Source organism: Tamandua tetradactyla, chromosome 3 (assembly GCF_023851605.1).
Source record: "Tamandua tetradactyla isolate mTamTet1 chromosome 3, mTamTet1.pri, whole genome shotgun sequence".
Lineage (NCBI taxonomy): Eukaryota > Metazoa > Chordata > Mammalia > Pilosa > Myrmecophagidae > Tamandua > Tamandua tetradactyla.
Genome location: NC_135329.1, coordinates 148,893,202 through 148,912,728, shown reverse-complemented (window position 1 = coordinate 148,912,728; position 19,527 = coordinate 148,893,202). Strand labels below are relative to the sequence as shown.

General features: G+C 38.7%; 1 long non-coding RNA gene across 1 annotated transcript; it reads right to left on the bottom strand.

Annotated features, from left to right (window-relative positions):
* Positions 1-415: 415 nt before the first annotated feature.
* LOC143676408 (uncharacterized) lies at positions 416-19,202 on the bottom strand. The gene is made up of 3 exons (XR_013172064.1): positions 19,065-19,202; positions 10,784-10,920; positions 416-480 (listed from the first exon to the last, which is right to left on the bottom strand). It is a non-coding gene; the product is annotated as an uncharacterized LOC143676408 (long non-coding RNA).
* Between the last annotated feature and the right edge of the window lie 325 nt (positions 19,203-19,527).

The following is a 19,527-nucleotide window of genomic DNA, read 5'->3' as shown; positions in this document are numbered from 1 at the left end:
GCATCTATGTGATGATGTTAAGAATTACTGATTGCATATGTAGAATGGTATGATTTCTAAATGTTGGGTTAATTTCTTTTTTTCCGTTAATTAATAAAAAAATATATATATATACATGACATCATTTGACCTTCCAAACAATCTTATGAAATAGGTTTTATAATCCCCATGTATGGTTAAAAAATCTGGACTTTAAAAAGGTAAGTAATTTGAACAAAATCACACAACTTTATCAGTCTAATACTGCAACCTCAATTCTCAAGCACTCTATACACCTGTTTCCACTGTTAAAATAATGGACAGTAGCCTTGGCTTTGTTTATCTTGTAAGTTATAGCAATGGCATATGGTCATTTAACCTGGCATTGGCCATAAAATTAATACCAAAGTCTGATATAATTTCAACCACTACTTGTCTAAATTGCTAGAGTTGGATCCTGCTTTCCATTTGCCCTGACATTTCTCCATTGTAGGTGGAAATCTGTGGAAGAAAGGATGGATATAGTGAGAGGGTCTATCCAAGAACTGAATAAATAAATCAGATGTTCATAGTTCTCCAATTCAAAGCCAACAAAAAGTCATTGACTACCTACAGAAGCTATGGTTTCTATCCTTGGATCCTTATAATTTCAAAAAGACCCAAATTATAGCTCATTGATAGCAAGGCAGGACTTCCAAGTGTTAATTTACAATCAATATTGGAAGGACCTGCATGTACTCTGGTCTAATTTGAGAAAAAAAACTACTTTCTATATAGAGCTAAGACTTCTCAATAGGTGAAATGAGAGCTACTGAACTCTAATACCTTGATGTACAGTGAATGGGTCTGAGAGGCCAAGTAGCACATTGTCTTGACATAATATTCCCAGAACTATTTGCGGAAACTTTTCTCTGCACTTGGCCCTTTGCACAATCTCACCTAACTTTCGCAGCACCCTGTAAAGTAAATATTATCTTTATTTTACAGTGAATCATTTGAAGCTTCAATAAAGTAAATTGTCCAAGATCACACAGTTAATAAGTGGCTGAATGAGGATTTAATTTCAGGTCTGCTTGTCTTCAAAGTGAGAGATAGCAAGGGAGAGAACAAAGAGAAGATAATGATTTCTTTTTAATGAGTCTCAATTTTCTGAAACCCTATAGCAAGTTTCAGTTTCCTTGTGGCCCTTATCAGACTAAGCTTTGTTGTTTCTGTGTTTCTTATATCACCCCTACTGAATTAAAAGCTATCATTATATTTGAGAGAAGGGACCACTTGACAAACCATTTTTGAGTCCTTCAAAGGGCCTTGTTCAGTGCCTGGGACAAAATAGATATTCACTGGACATTTCATTTATTTATGAAGCATTTACTCTGTGTCCAAGTCCAAAAGACAAGTTGTGCCCTCCAGGAGCTTCAGGACTTTCCACTAGGCATGGAAATGCTATGATAGGGTAAGCAAGGTCTTCCCAAGAAGATGTCATCTGAACTATTCCTGACGCATTAGTAAGAGCCAAGTAAAGAGAACAGGGAGGCATCATAAGCAGAGGGAAGAAGGATGTACAAAGGCTGCCAGATACAAGATAAGTCCATGGCCTGTTCCAATTATTATAATTCATCTGGAGCTTCGTGTTCTTGTGTAGGGTGAGGGATCTTCTGTGGGGAGAAGCAGGGAGGAGAAGAGGGGACCAGTAAGAGGGGAGGTAGAGAGGCATCCAGGAGGAGGTTCAATGTTTACATGTTGCATTTTATCCTGACCATTCTGGGGATAATTTTCAGCAGGGGAAGGGTAAGAAGACATTTTAGAAAGACCAGCTAAATTCTCCAAAATGAACTGGAAGGATATAATTGGTGGCAGGAAGCAGGAAAGAAAAACCAGGAAGTGATCCCGAAGGCCTGCGAGAAAGAGGCTACTGCCGTTTGGGGAGGACATTTTGCATATAATTGGAAAAGATGCACAGACTTACCCTTAAACCACTCACACACACACACGCACACACACAGTAAACATTCTTCTCTCATCACTAATTTGTGGGTGATGCATGGATTAAAATACTGAAGGAATCTTCACTTTGAAAGACCTTGTGCTTATACACTGGGTGTTGTTCTCAGAGATGTGATAAGAGCTGTGTTGAGGCACTTTGTATCTTAACAATCTCTCTGCGGGCAGAGGTAACAGAATAACAGGGATCAATATAAATAACAGAAGAGGAATACTGCAGAAAGAAAGAAATAATATTCTTGCTGTTGCATATTTTTTATTTCAAAAAATCATGAAGATCTCCATTAGGAAATCATTCTTTCTCGGAAATGTGCTGCTCAACAAATAGAAGGTAAATATGCTAAAATTGGTGTCTTTTCTGTGAAAACCACATAACTATAAAAGCTCTTTGTTTTCACCCAACTGCCGAAAACATTTGTGTAGGCAATTTCAGTAAACATTTGGAGAATTGGAAGTGCTCTCTCCACCACATATGGTTCTTTATGAAGAGGTAATTTTTATCTATGTTCTACTCAATTGAATATTTATAAGTCTGTTTGGCCTCAGAAGTACCTGATTTCCCCCCAAAATACAATTGCCCTGTAAAGCTAAAGTGAGATTTATTCAGTTACCCTTTAGGAACCTTGCAAGGTATATTCATTTTCTCCCTATGAATTTGTTCCCAGTACAATCCTAAATTTGTCTAATTTGCTGTGTTATTGCAATTAGTCTATTCTCCCTTAGTTACACAAATAATAGCCTTATAAGTTTGAGGCTGTAAATCATTCATCCATTAAAAATGCCATTTCCTTGTACTGCAAATTCGATTCATTTAGAAGAGAAAAACCGTGGCATGGAACAGAATTATGCAATGTCATGGACACATTAACATTTGGATCAAAATTTTACATTGTGTCAGCCAGTAAACAGTATAAATGGTTCAGATTTGCAATAAATAATTGTCTATTAATACTCTGGCATGCTGTAGCAAATTACAGTCTCACTTCAGTAAGCACAGCTGTAGGTAGACTCCAAGCGTGGAGGGAAGCAAGTGCCACAATTGGTTTGAGTGGAAAGAGCCTATCACACAGGTTTGCTGTGCAGCTCTCTGCAGCAATGGGAAGCCCGGCTGTGGATTAAATGTCCGTGTTTGTAAATGCAGGTGGAGGACACCGTGAGTCCTTACTGTAGCTGGAACATTAGATGCCAGGATGCAGCCCTTTGCTATAAAGCATAGAGGACACACAGCTGCTGAACCCAGGGTGACATATTTTATTAACCAGAAAAGTGCTTCTGGAGTATAGGACTGACCTGGGCAGCCCCAGGGTATGGGAAATAAGCCTGTGGCTAGAGCAGCCATATCATTGTTGATTATGGGGCCGCAGATGTAGCTGGGGGAAGACAGGCTCTCCCGAGTCTGCCTTAGGTGAAGGTGTGATTTAAGTCCTCCTTCCCTCTCCTCCACCAGAATTTTCTTTACTAGCCAACTGAGGAACCAAAAATGAACACCATTTCACTGTTTGGTGTAATGCTTTTAAACCCTGTTAAAATGCAAAAAAAGTGTCGGAGAAGGTTGATAAATAGATATATTAACATTCATTAACACTTTGGCATGCAGTAGGGTCAACTTAGCCAAAATTAGGGTCAACTTAGCCAAAATGAGTGCCCTGAGTCATCGAGTTAGAACTCAAGACTGGTCATTTTTAATGTGGGCGAGGGGAGAATGAAGTGCTACCCAGAACTTATTAGGAGAGTACTGGATGCGACAGCAAGCTGGGGCACACAGAAGGGACTAGGGAATGAATGAGAATAGTAATTAGCATTTGTAAGTTTATCCGTGAGAGTAGGCCTTATTATTATCATACCGATTCCCCAGATGAGAAAACTGAGACCCAGAGATGTTAAGACTCCTGTTTATCAAATTTACCCACTCAGTGTGATAAATTATACCGAAGAATTGGGAATTTCTAAAAGGCTAATTTGTCTTAGTTCATACTTTTGCTCAAGGCTGTCTAGGAATACTGAAGTTTGCAAATTTAAAACCATGTAATTAATTAAAAATGTGGCCCTTAGAAGTTATCAAAGTTTTATGGAATCATCCATAATAAAGATTCTAGACTCAATTCAAGATACTGAATTTATTCTTTTGTGTTCCATGTCTCTCAGATCATAAAGGAAAAAAAAAAATTCTTTACTCACTTCTAAACTTAGCATCTATCGACATCTGTTCATTTAAAATAACCTGGAAGAGTTGAAGCATGCTTATAAATCATATTTTTAACACAAATCTGAGAAAGGTAGGTATCCAGAGGAATATGATTTTTTTCTTGCTTGATTTGGATAATATTTTCATGAATATTATAAAAAAATTTTGTTGAGCACCTATTAAGTATAGGGTATTGCCCTGGATTATAGATGATTGCCTGAGTTTACTGTACATATCTACTGAGAACCAGGTTTAATTTGGGGCCATTTCTCAGGAACAGGGAGCAGCTGCAACTGATTTACTGAGTGTTTTACAACATTTGAAAATAATTTTTCTAATTCAACAGAGAATTATTAAATCCTTGCGGTACACTTTCTTGAGCAGTACTAGGTTCTCCCTCATTCTTGGACGTTTGCTGTGCTCTCCTAACTTGTGTCTTTGCCAACGATAGCTACTTTTTCTTGCATACGACTAGAATAATCCTCACAAAAACTTACCAAAACTCTCAGTGGCTCTTTATTTCCTTCTTGAGTCTCCATTGGAGGCCTCTGCCATCTGGGTACCGAATACCATTTCTTCCCACTTCTTCCTTGTGCTGGGCCTGGCATATGGGCTACTTGCAGGCCTTCAGTATCCTGAACTCTCCAGCCCTCTCCCTTTCCCCTCCACTCCATCAGCCTCAAATGTCTTTATCAATCTCCCCAGACTTCCTCCATGTTCGCACCCCATATCTTCTTTGAAGTATTTTTTTTTTATCATTTCAGCTTCTTCCCTCTCTAAAATCCACATATTTATACAAAGAATCTTACCCCAGAAACATGCAAAGTTAGAAAAGGCAAGGACGTGAGAGGGGCCATTTGTTCTTTTACATAGCTTCTTTCAATTTGTATTTGTGGAATTGGACTTGACTAGCAATGAGAAGACCTGACTACCACACATGAGCTTGTCACATGAGCTCTTTGAGACTCACAGCATCTGTAAAATGGAAATACCTGGGGAAAAAAAAATGGAACTACCTGGCCTACCTTCTTCACAAGGTTGTTTGGAAGAGTCAAATATGATTATGTATAAGAAAGGGATTTGCAAATTCTAAAGGGTTAAGTGTTATCGTGGTTATTTTCAGATATCTCCAATCACAGCACCATGCCCTCTCCCCCGTGCTAAGGAAGACGGTATTGGGGTAGAGCAAAAGAGGACTTTGTAAATACTGAAATAATGATGTCCCACAACTCAGGGGTATATCTCTCTGTATGTAGGAGAATAAGACAGATTTGTTCATTTGATTCAGCTTTTTGCCATTTCTATCTGTCTTTCTTTTTAGTCATGCAATTTGATTCCATTTATTTTGTTATATTTTCTTATAAGTTTAGGGTTTTTAAAAAATATTTTTAATGAGAAATGTCCACACGCATACAGTCCAACCATATTATGCACTCAAGGCTCACAATATCATCACATAGTTGTATATTCTTCATGATGATAATTTTTAGAACATTTGTATCACTTCAAAAAAAAAAAACCAAACAAATAAAAAGAAGGAAAAAGAACTTATACAACCCATACCCCTTACACTCCCCTCTCACTGACCCACAGTATTTCAATCTACCTAATTTTTATCCTTTATCTCCCATTATTTATTTATTTTTATTCTTATTTCATTTTACTCATCTGTCCATACTCTGGATAAAAGGAGCATCAGACCCAATCTGATGCCCCTTCACAATCACTCAGTCACATTGTAAAAGCTGTATGATTATACAGTCTCCAAGAATCAAGGCTATTGGAACAGTTTGCAGTTGCAGACACTTCCCTCTAGCTACTCCGATACACCATAAACCAAAAAGGGATTATCTATATAATGCGTAAGAATAACCTGCAGGATTCTGAAATCCCTCAGCCACGGATACTTTATTTTGTCTTATTTCTCTCTTCCCCCTTTTGGTCAAGAAGGCTTTCTCATTCCCATGAAGCCTGGTCCCGGCTTATCTCAGGATTTCTGTTGCATGTTGCCAGAGAGTTACGCCCCTGGGAGTCATGTCCCATGTAGTGGAGGGTCCGAGAGTTAACCTGCCAAGTTGGCTTAGAGAAAGAGGCCACATCTTTCTGCCATATTGGAACAGGCAAGATTCCTAGGATCATCCATAGGCATGACCTAAATTTTAAGCTGTCCCTGTTCCTTAGAGGCGGTCAACCAATCTTTGTTGTCAGAATGAATGAATATTCATTTCTTATCTTTCAGTGAGACTATGATAACATTTGATTATCAATGTGTACACTTTCAGGCAAATTAGTTCTCATAAATTCAACCACATTTCCCTGATACAAAAACCTGTAATGCTGACTAAATATCTAAATACCTGCATAGGTTTGGAAGCCACTGATACTTTTCACATGTTCTTGCTGAATATAACAGCTTTTAGATAAACTTAAAAAAAGTTATCTGTCTGAACAAAGAGGCCCATCAGTCCTCACAATGCCCTAACCTCTTAGCATTGAGACAACAGTGATGATTTGCTTCATTCGCGCACTACACACCAGTGACGTGGACTAATTGCATATCTTCTATGAGATAATGTCTCTTATTACATGGATAACTACACATTAACTCCATTGGAAACAGTAGTAATTACACAGTAAGTTATGTTAATACACCTGTATTATCTTCTGATTGCCGTATCATTAATTTAAGTGACCTCTATAAATTTGTTTTCCACTATCATTTTCTTTTTCTGGTCCTCTCCATAACACTTCAGAGATGGTTAGGAAAACAATCAATAAACTAGCCATGTACCTATATATAGTTTGAGGATCTGCAGTGAGACCTGATTGCATGGGTTTGTTGTTGCTTTTCATCACGTCTCCTTTCCTTGACACACATAAGCAACTTTACAGATACAGTCCGCTTCCTTCTGCGTGAAACTAGAATTATTTTCACTTTGGGGAGAGCAGCACTTAGCTTGCTTAAACAATTTAAAGAGATGTCTGGTTTTACAAACAGAATCACAGCTTTGAAATGCATAAATTCACCCTAAGAGATGTCGGTAAGTTTGCACAACACCAACACACTTAAGGGAAAGTTCACACTCTCCTTACAAGCCCCCTTTCAACCGCAAAGCAACCCCAGCCTAGGAGATGAAAACCCCATCAGCATTTTCATAGTTAATGACAGGGCTACAAAACAGAAAATAACAGCAGGAAACTGAAGCCAGTGCTTTTATTGGACTAACTAACGATATAAATAAAACGGTCCCTGACTGAGCTTCAGAGATTCACTGTCTCTTTATCAGGCCATAGAAAACAGATCCAGGAGGGCAATAAATACGGCACATACTAGAGTGGAATTAAATGATTAGGCCTGAATTAACACCCTGTTTCTGAGCCTCACTTAGTGTTCCATGGCCCCAATGAAACACTGCAATTCACAAGCGCTCAAGGCCCATTTAATTTTTATTTCAAGCTAGTACAGAAGAAGGGATTACCTATAACTCCCCCCTCTTCCATTGTATAACTCTTCAAGTAACACTGATCCTGTCTAGATAGCTGTTAGGAAAATAGACTGTGCTATAGGACTCACAGTCTGTTCAGAATCCTGCCTCTAAGAAGTCACATTAATTAAAAGGAACCAAACCTCTGTTCCTGTGAAAGTGGCAGAACTGCCCTGTCCATGAGGGGAAAATAATGAATTAATTAAATCAATTCAATTATTTCCATGACATTCAACAGAACTCAGTGACTGTTAGCCGAATATTTTACTTTTCGAATGCAGCCTTAGTATGCAAGAAATCCAAGCTAAATCCTAACTGCAAAATGGAATTTAATATCACCTTGGAGGATAATATGTGGAGGCCCCATTTCCCATTAAGCCATATGCTATATTACAAGGTAGGTGAGTTCAACTTAAACCCCATTTCAGGGGAGTGAATACTGTTTCTATCCTCTTCCATTTATAAAATGTCTACAGCAAGATATTCCAGGATGGCATTAGAGGAAGACTCCACTGTCTTAGTGAAGCGCTTAGAAATTTCAGATGAAATATGTAGCCTGAGGAAACTGAGGTATAAAATCCGCTTTGTGTATCTGTGAGATGCAAGGATGCATAAGCTCAGGGTATGTTTATAAGGGAAGGTCCTCAAGAGTCGAGAGGTAAGAGAGTTCTCAGTTTTAAGCACTTACTAGACATTTTCTGTTGTGTTCTTTTTCCATTTTTCCCATTTAATTCTCACAATATCCTATGAAGTAGGCCTTATTTTACAAATAGGGACGTTGATGCTCAAAGCATGGTGTAATAACTGCCTAAGTTCACACAGAAAGTGGTGAGGCTGACATTCAAATCCAGCTCTTACCTACTCCAGAGGTAGACCTCTGCTTTCATGCTGTGAAATCGCCTGCCTAGAACTCCTGGCTCCACCTGTTTAGAACTCCTGGCACCGCTGGTTCTTCCACTTAAGGTTTCTAAAATAACCAAAGAAACCAGCATCATGTGCAAGAGGAATGAGAATAATTCAGTGTTGTCCCAAAGAGTAGAACAGGAACCAAAGGCTATTGCCTCTGTATGGGGAAGATCTTTTGTGAAGTCCCAGGAGATCCAGAAATCCAATGAAACCAAGCCGACTGCAGCTCGAATTGAGGTTACTTCTGCCAGAATGCAAATGGACCTGGGCCTGCCCAAGATGACCTCAGGGTGGGAGCCATAGCATGAGTGGGTCCAGAATCCATCATTATACTGCAGGAGCACAGTGTAATGTGCTGGAATGAGGCAAGAGGATTCTTCATAAGAAGAGAGTCTGCCCATACTCAAGTTTTCCCTCAAGACCAGCTCAGTATGGTGTGTAGTTGTGTGCATGACTAGTAGGAAATGACTGAATCTTCTCCCCCTCAATATTTTGGGGCAACAAAATTACCTTAATCCTTATTTCAATTTATGCTTAAGTACCTTGAATGAAAAGCACTCATATGCCCACATATTTCTGTCATAAAGCAATCTCACTTAAAAGGAATGCATTGCGGGGAAGCTATACAATAAATATTGTTGTTTAAGAAAGATGACTAATAGTAAGTTTACTGGTGATAGATTCATGTCAGCTTAAAAGTGTTGAGTTGGGTCTGTCTGTTGAATTATGATTGGAAATTCAATAGGCAGAAAAGTGTCTAACGTTCGATGCAATATCCTTGTACATTATTAGTACCCAATAAATTAATTTAAATGCTTTTGACACTCAATTAATGTTACATGATAACAATTACATCTAGTCCTTTATAAGTAATGAATTTCTTAAAAATTTATGTTTTGATAAAAGGCCTTTGTTTACCAAAAAGAGATATTAATAAGATTTAAGTGCATTTAATTTGAATTATTAATTTTTCATTTCTTGGCCAGCAATTCTTAAGCAACGTCTAGATTATAATTGCTAACATGTGAGCCTCAGCTTGAGTGGTTGTTCCTGGCTATGCTTTTTAACAGTTACAAGGAGGCCTCTGATAGCATCCAGCCTAAATTTAGACACAATCCCAGGCCTACCTTTAACCTTTACTTTTCAGTATTTATTTAAGTGAAAAAGAATCTGTCTCCACTGTATCTGCAATAAGAGCCAGTCTATGTCTTTCAACAGTCAATCAGTTTAGTCATCTGAGTCATTGTCTCCTTGACTCCACACAAACCAGGGCTTTAAGTGTCTTTCTTTTTTGGTAGATGCGACCAGCTCCAGCATTCCCCCTAAAATTTTGCTAATTTAATTGGCTATTTGCACACTTTGAAGACATAACTCCACTTAAAAATGCTAATGCTAAAAACAAAATTAAGGACTACCAGAAGTCTTCACTTTTCAACCGGCTCCAAGGGCAGTGTGTGAATGTTTCTTTAAAACCCTGATGTGCCTGCATCTATAAGCAAATCGTTAACTGTGGTGGAGGAAACAGTAGCATCGTTTTTAAGCTGTATGGCATTTCTGTGACTTGCTTTCTTCATCTAATATAGAGGACTGTAATACCTTATTGGGTTGTTGTGGAAATCAGTGGGTATAAAAAATGTGAATGTAAAAAAAAAAAGTATAAAGTGGCATGAGAGTATGAGGTATTACTATTAATAATTCTCAATAAAGACTGACCAGGATTTTAAGTTCTTAGCCTTGCTGCATCACTTTTTATTACCTCTTGATAAAAACCCTGCACTTTTGGCCTTATTTCCAACCTTATAAACTCGGGTTGTCTTACACAATTAATCACTGACAACACAAAGTTTAAATCCACAATGCTGAACTACAAAGCTGCTTCTAGAACCACTCACACTGCCCAACCACCTTAGTCTTCAACTCTTGTCTCCTGTCCTAAATCCTTTCATTTGAGTTTGATATCATATTTTTCATTTGACCTCTATCTTTGCAGAAGTAAACTTGCCTTGTTTGGGTAGATCCTATACTTTTCGTACTTGGTGTTAGAGAAGTTATCCTTTCAGGCAAACATGCAAACTGACAGTATCTCAGATGGTTTCAGCTCACAGGTCACCTCCTCCAAGAGGCCCACACTGATTGCCCAAAGTCTAACTAGTCCCCTCTTCCAAAGCCTCTCCATATTACATGGGACATGATTTGAAACTATTCTGTACATCTAGTATTTATTTACCTATTTACCATCCATCTCCCTCCTCTGGAGCTCCAGAAGAGAAGGGACAGTTTCTGCTCTTTCACCACGGTCCTCTGGCCTAGAATACTTCCTGGATCATAATAGGAGCCCAGCAGGTTCAATAACCAGATGAGATGCTACAAACAGAAAAGGTCATATTCAAGAACATCAAAGCATTCAGATTTGAATACTATTTTTTCTTTTCCCAAATGAAGTCTTAACACGTTCCTAAACTCTCAGAAAAAAATTTTTACCTGCTGAGTTCTTACCATTATTAATTCTTTAGACCAATCACCATCTTTCTTGACCAATCACCATCTTTCTTGGGGCTTGAGTCTGGGCCAAACATGGCTAAGATTTTCAAAACATATATTTTTACTGTAATTTTAAAATATACTCTCTAGGGGAAGGCTCATAAAATTCAGCTTCAGCCACAATCTGGACTATGGGCTGCCAAGCGCTGCATAAATAAATCAAGTCATTTTGGCATCCTGTGGGCCAGAAGCAATATCTTCCTCAGTAGATTTAAAGAGGTAGTTTTGAAGAACTGGGAGCAAAGCAAGTGACGAAACATGTCCTCTCTTATTCTTCTTCTGAAGTTTGGACCGGCCCCTTGGAGTGGTAATCGCCGATTTTACAAATGGCAGATTCCTTTGTTCCTTTTAATTGGAATCCATTGTGGAGTTGGGAGAAACCATTCCAGTATCCACAACAAATGTCCCTACTTTGTAACTACTGGGACGCTTAAAGAGGAAAATTACGGCAGCTAGAAGAAAAGATGACAGGGACTGTTTGTGTAGCACAAATGCGGATAGGTGGAGTCCACGCGGAGCCAGGCAAAAGGCATTTCCAAGGACAGGGGAGGGTGGGTTGTGGGATGCAGGGGCCTGAAGGGGTTTCTTGATAGATGCTGTATCGGTGGCCCAGGCTGTAGAGCTCATCTTAGAGCTCACCCGAACAGCATCTTCCTCTCTCTCACGTGCACATGCACACATGCACGTGCACTCACACACACACACACAGAGGGTGTAATCAGCTGCTCCCTAGCTAATCTAACTTAAACTGCTCATTGGTTTTCATAAACTTGCCGGAATGAAGAACATCAAATAAAAACGATGTATCCATTTCCTGCGGATTCAAGAGCCAGGCCAGGAATGAAATCCTTCCCCTGAACTCAAAAAAGGAAAAAGAAAAACAGCTCCAAGGCTTGCAGAAAACTATCTTTCAACTCCGTTCATAAAAACAGACATTAAATCGAGGCCCATGGAGTAAAAATTGCAGAATGCCTTTTCTTAACTGTAGATTAAAATATGGTGCCATCAACATAGGCACATCCAAAACCCAACTCATTCAAAGGAAAGCTTCAAACTTGGATGGATGTGCGGGAACACACATTCAGACACAGAAGCATCAGGCAGGCCCACTTACACACCACGTATCTGCACATCCACACAAACCCACAAGGTATACGCAAGCCCCTTTTAACAAACACCCCTCTTTTGCTGCCTTGTCTTTCATGGGTAACCATGACTAAAAATAATATTTATACCGTTCCTTTTGTGCTTTGTATTGATTAAAACCCAGGCCAGTTTGGTTTTTACTCCCAAAAGAAATTTCTTATCTCACTGTTACCTGTATCTATCTTAGTCACTGGCTCATAGACCCTCCTTGGGTTATTAACCAGTTAGTTTCTCTCAGAGAAGAGGTCATTAGCTTCTAACATTACTCAGAAGTGTCAGGAGATGCAGGTATCAGATCCTCTCATCCGGGTTTATCTTTAATTTAATCTCTAGATATTTTAGCTCCAGCTGTCGGCTTCCACTTAATAACACATTTTATCTGGTTTTGGTGTTTTATTTTGTTTTTAAACAACTTGATAACCAATATGATGATGACAGAACTGACAAATGCTGCCTTAATGGATTTCCTTCCCTCATCTAGGTTCCGAGCTGCCAAAAGCTAGAAAAGGTGAAATAGATTCCAGGCAGTTATAGGTTAAGAATCATTTGCATAGATTAGCAAGTTTTGCAAATGAATTCATCTAGTGAGAAGTAAGACACGGGACACTGCATTTTAATAATTGACATTCCACATGAAATGCAATGTTCTCGAGGAGGAAATTGAGCTCCAGGTTGCTATTAGAACCAGCGGACCAGCACGAGTAGAAAGAAATGCCATCTCCCATTATGTGAGTTACTGCTCCTGCATGACAACTACCCCTATTCTGATGGACTTCTTTTAATAAAAGTAATAGTGCACGCTCACCGGCAGGGAGAATGGAGAGGAATCTACTCATCAGCAATATAGAACAGGAAATGAAAATAAAGAAGTCTGCAGGATGCCGTCTTAATGTGCAACCAGTAGCTCTTTATATTTTCTTTCTAAGGTAATCTTTCATTTTGGGTTTGATTTGGGACAGGCTCCCCCACCCACTTATTTTTTTCAGTTTTACGAAACATGAGATGATTTAAAAATACACACGGTGCAAGAAATTTTAAACTATACACTTTGGAGATTGTCTCTCATAATGTTGGTTAAATTGCAAATAAAGATAAGTGGGCCATTTTGCTGCTTCTTCCTGGCCTAATTAGTCTAAGAACATGCCACATTGCAAATATTGGTGAGAATGCCAAATGAATGCCTTTCATAAGGGGTTAGTCGGTCAAAGTCAGGGTATCCAGAACGTGTCAGAAGTACAAACTGCTCACACATGCAATCCGAGAGCTGGAAACAGGTCCATCCGTAATAGTGTTTCCTGGCATAATTTATAATTAACATAAAAGGAATTAAATCACTCACTCGATAGACTTTTTTCCAAGTTCATGTAGAGTAAGTGTGTCATATCAATTAATTCTCAATGAACTGCAGCAGCCAATAAAATTTCTCCCAGACACTGGTAATAATCCAAGATATTGATGAAGGGGTATCATCATTAAGATGAGGATAAGCCTCAAATAACATACAAGGGAACAGGCAGATTCTGTTCCTTCTTTGGAAAGAGAAGGTGATTATTGCTAGCAGCCTGTTATTCTTTCCAATTCGTTAAGCTTTCTGTCTATTCTCACTTTTCACACTGATAGGCTTTTAATTTTGCCTACACAATTAAATTTCCCTAGTGTAGCTGTCTGTTTTTGCAGAATATCTGATCTTAAAAAGTTAATATACATGAACATATTATACAGATTCAAGTAGAAAGGACGGATTATATTACCCATTTGATTGAGACACTTTCAATGGCCGTTCTACATGCTCACCACCACAAATAATTGATATATATAAAAACATTCATGTGAACAGATCTTCGTTCTGTAGAATTCCAGCAGGCATCTTAACTGATATTTTGGGGAGTGATTGTGTTTTGTCTTGTTTTTTACTGAATTAAACAGTTGTTTGGGGGTACTTGTTAGACAAAGCCCAAATGCTCCACATATAAAATACTCAGAGTGAGAATCATCCCTTTGTTGATGTAAGTGATTATACAACAAAGAAACCGCAATCATTTGATTTGACTCTTTAGAGTTTGTAGTAAATGATACTTCACTGATTCACCTAGCGTTTCCTCAACAATAACACCTGTTAAATAGAAACACGTATGATTTTATATGCATTTTTCTTTCACATAGGAAATATTAGTTAGTTCTATGGTTAAATATGCTTTATTGTTTGAAAAGACGATCTTTTGTCTATGTCACCATCTGCATGCTTGTGACAATATCAAATAAAGGAATTCTGATGAGCCAGTTGGTCTGTGTAATGAGTTGCTGTGGCTTCTCCCAATAAAGGGTGTGTTCAGACTTTGTTTATTTATAGACCAATAAAGAGAAATTTCCACTGTTCTCTTCAGCAGGCTGAGGATAAATAGCTCTTCCGTTTCTAACATTTAATGTTCAGACACAAAAACAACTGCTCTGAATATTAAGCCAACATTCGTATTTTTTTTTTTCCCTAGGAAGGGGAGAAATCCTTGAATATGAACAATGGAGGGCTCAGATATAATCTTTCCCATTTTAGAACTGTTTTATTGCAACTTGTTTTCCTTAACAAAGAGGCAGAGGCTTAATTTGGTTACGAGGGTTGAAGCATCAACTCGCATGCTTCAACAGTTTTCTCCGTGACCTGCGAGCTCACGGCTCCTGGAAAGAAATCGGTCCCTGAAGGCAGTGCAGTCACAGCACCAAATGCCCTTTGATGAGACTGTTGCTGCAGGATTGAGCTGCTTTTCATGTGTACGTGTGCAGCAAATGCTTTCTATTTTCACATTCTAGAGCAAGGAACAGCATAAATTATCCCTAATTCTTGATTCTGTGATGAAGTAGCCATCTGGTCTGATAGTATGGTGACAGTGATATAAGAGTGAACACTCTATGCTTGGTCTACCGCACAGAAAAGGACAATAGGACATATTTTAAAATGTCAGGATCCGTCAGAACCATATTCAGGAAAGTTTGCATTTATGAAAATGGATAGCATTAAAGATACATCATGATGCAAATCTGATCATGGCTGCTGGGCAGCTGAATTAAATTAAAAGTAAATAGGAATGTTTCTAATTAAAAATGTGTTATTCCTTTTCCTGCTGTTTTCTATACCCATAAAAAGAAGCTTTATCATACCATTTTGGGGGAAGTTGTGTCACAAAGATGGGCTTTGACCTATCAGTGTCTCCTCTGATACATGCATGTGGAAGTCTTAAATGACAGAAAGAAGATGAATTTGGCTATTTCCAGCCAAAGCTTAGTGAAAATTGTGTTCACCACTAAATTTGCGTTCATCAGTAAATGAGGTTTACGTGTCATTGGAGTAGGGACTATTGAGAAACCAGAAGCACGTGAGCCATGGTGTATCCACGGCAGAAAGAGCTTTGTTTTTTCAGTGGTCTCCAGTTTAATTTATTTACCACTCATTCTATTCAATCAACAAACATCGACTGAGCACATTTCATGTACCAAGCACTGAATTAGGTGTCTCACTGAAATCTGGAGAAGAACAGCAATATATTTTGATAGTCCTAATGTACTTGATGGACATTACTTCAGAAGGAATGATTTCCAACCATGAAAAGTGATTGTGTGTGAATGCCCAGAGGCAGTGTCTGCATCACTGCTGAAGGAAGCCAGTCTGATGACTTTCCTGTGCTGTGGGACCTTGGGTGGGTCAGAAGAGAGGCTGGCTGGGACTGTGCATAAGATCTGCTCATTAGGGGAAGGTTAGAGGTCTACCCCAGCTTTTGGATGCTAGTAAAAGGCCAGAGTCCAAAGAGTCTAGGGAACTTGGCTGTGATTCAAGCCGTCAACACCAGCAGGTCTAACCCAAGGGGCAGAACTCAGCTTTAAGGTATGAGCGCTAATTAGTGCCTCCAACTCTTAGTAGAGGACAACTTTGAATATGAAAATTGGGCCTTATGGTCTTAATTTCTAATGGATAAATGACACTACTCTGAAAGCCTCATGATTCCTCCTGTGTAAGTTCCAGATATTGAAAAATGGGCATCACCTTTCTTTCTGAAGGAGTGAAGAATACTCACACATGAAAGGAATAATTATTGAGTATCTATTCTATGTTATAAATATCTCAAACTCACCAGGCATGGAACAGACCCATTACCTTTTTCACATTCAGCTTGCTTTTGCTCTCTCCCAGGGATTATAGTGCATCATTCTGCTTGAAACCTAGAAGTGATCCCCAACTCACTTACATTCCACTCACTCTCATCACTCAATAACTCACCAAATCCCATAGAGACTATCTCTAAATAGTTCATCTCTCTCTCCACCACAGCCATACTTCACGAAATCATCATTTCTAGATGGCATTGCTATAATAGCTTCTCAGCTGATCTTTCCAAGAGGAAAATCTATCCCTGTGTTGTCTGTTTTGATCCCACAATATCTGAATGCTGACTATGGAAGCAAATCTATGATCTTGCCACTATTCATCTCTCCAATCTCACCTCTTGTCCACTCTCTTAGATGTATCTAGCTGTACTCAATGACCTGAGTCCTGCCTTTGTCTCTCAGAATGTCATCTTCCATTGAGGTTTTCTTGTTTCTTTTATTCCAGCCTTCACTCAAACTAACAAGACTTTTTGCCTCTTTTCTAAAAGATGGACCAATGGTAAACCAAGCTTTTGGTTCCTCTGAGAGCTCTGAGACTAGCTGAAATTTTCAGAGGCTTCTCCAACAATTTATATAAAAACCAAGGTCATAGGCCCTATGCCTATCCTATCCCTTAGTCTTATATTCTTACTCCTAAGGGTCATACACCCTAGTAGCCCCTTACCTGGGATCTGCACTACCCAATCCTTCATCTGCTTATTGCCATCCTTCTTCTCATCACACAGGAGATAGGAGTCTCACCCACTTTGAGAAAAACATTCTCACCAAACTGCCTCCCTGGGCAACTCCTCTCAGCACTGGTTTCCCTTTGAAGGAAGAGAATTGCATCTTCCTCAAACAATTGTTAGGATTCTGGGACATGTTCCCATGAATAGCCTCTGATTGGAGTAAAATTCGATTTCCTGCCTAAGGGGTGCAGATTTGACTCTTACAACACAACCAATAAAACAATACCTTAACCCCAAAATAATCTTAGCATCCACACAACAAGAAACACTTATGAAAAGCAAGGCAGGGAGAGGTAGTTTATGAAACAAGCATACAGTCTTGTTTTTATATTTATAATTTGAAACATGGATGTTATATAGACATGATACTGTAAATAAGATCTTTTTATGAAACAGTGACATTAACAGAACCTACAATTTCATAGAATCAGATGCAAAAAGTTTACACATTCCCTCAGAATGCTAAACATCCCCTGAGACAGAGACATTTCCTGCTCACTGAGTATCCATGTGCTCCCGTGTGATTGGACCTGGGCAAGGCGCCATAAGCACATTTCACTTCTGGGCTGCAGCATTTGAGAGCTGTGTGCAACTCTCTGGCTTTCTTTCTTCCTGCCATGATACAGAGAAGAGTACGTGTTGAGATGGTGGAGCTCTAAGCTAAGATGCAAACAGTCTAGATCTCTGTGTCACAGCATGGAGGGCAGCTACCCTGAAGACTCACACTGAGCTTAACATGAATAAGAAATAAACCTTCATTGTGTTAAGTCACTGGGATGTAAGGTTATATTTTTACCACACAAGAACCTATATTATCTTGACAGATATATTCCCTTATCTCAGATTCCAACATATGCAGAGTATGGCAGAATATTTTAAAATTGATTGAGGTATTGATATAAAGAATCATACCAATTAATGTCAGTTTTTATAAAGGTTCAGTTCATCTTACCCGAACATTCAGAAGATATGGAGAAGATCGATAACTAGCCCGAGGGCTTTCGATGTTGGCATATTATTTAAGTTATGTGAACTTTTATCACTGAAACTACAGACAGGTTAAGAAGTTGGACTCATACCAAACGCACATGCATTGCAGCAAATCATTTTGAAGACTCAATAGAAGCTTTAAACATAGGTTATGTAAAATGAAACCTTTTATATCTAAATTTGATTTAAACCCAGCAGTTCAAAGAAGATTGAGGACACAATTTGTCTGATGGAACTGCTTGAGACTCTGAGCTATTCAGTTTTGGAAAATAGATTTCACATCAAACAGACTCTTATCTTTTCTATGTTGGATATATATAATCATATTCAATCATTTAACACCAAATTCTTGGTCTTTGGAGAGATGCTAAACCGAACATCGTCCCTCTCTTTGCTGCCCACTTACTATGTGCTTATGGCCAACCTGCCTCCTCCCATCAGCCTTAAAATATTGGAACAAGACAGAAATAGTTGAAGTTTCCAGAATGTTTCTTTGCTTTCTGTTTTGTACTCCGGGAATATTCCTAAAAATATTTTTTTTAATTATATAGCTGTTGTGTGCTGGGCAGGTAGAATGATGGTATATTGGGTTGAGGAATTTTATCACAAAAATATAAGTATTTTATTGTAATTAAACATTAAATTTGGCTGTGAGCTTTCTAATAGCCAAAATAGTGGGATATCTAGTAAGTTAGATGGTTGTGTGTTTCAATTTTGACATAAATATTGCTAACATAAGAGTTACTGGTTGACTTTTTAGATTGTTCAAAAGCTTATTTTGACGGTCTGGTTTTAAACAGCATTGCATCCTTCCTTACCAGAGGAGCTAACTACAAAGTTCACTCCCATGCGGCTAAGTTACTGATTGAAAGAAATTACCTCATATTGTGCCTTTTTGAACACCAAAGAGAGAAGTCAAGAAACAAGTTCAGCATGATAGGAACTCACCTCCCAGGAAAATATTTAGAGATATTTCTCCTGGAGTCTTTGCACTTAAGTCAATCATTCTTTTATATTAGAGTGGCTGGTGAGTAGCAGATTGTGTGGCTAGAGAGAGTTCTGGGGCCGGGAGGTCCAGAAAATGTGTAACAGTCATTGGAGGGCTGAGGAAAATAACTCATTGTGAGGTTAAAGAAAAGAATTTCCCCACATGGACAGTTAAATTCCAGAATCTTTGCTAAACATGATGACAAGACCAAATTTTCCAACTGCAATTAATTCTGGAATATTTTTCCAGAAAGAGACTTGTTACAAGGAGAGAGCATGTTTCTCTGTGGGGTCCTCTCAGGCCGTCTCATCCTTTTAACTTAGTCAGTGTTTGTGAGCTTCACAGTGGTGTTTGCAAATTCAAGTCAGAGCAGGTGGGTCTATTTCAGTTCCACATTATCCTTGTCTGTGACTAATGGTGGCA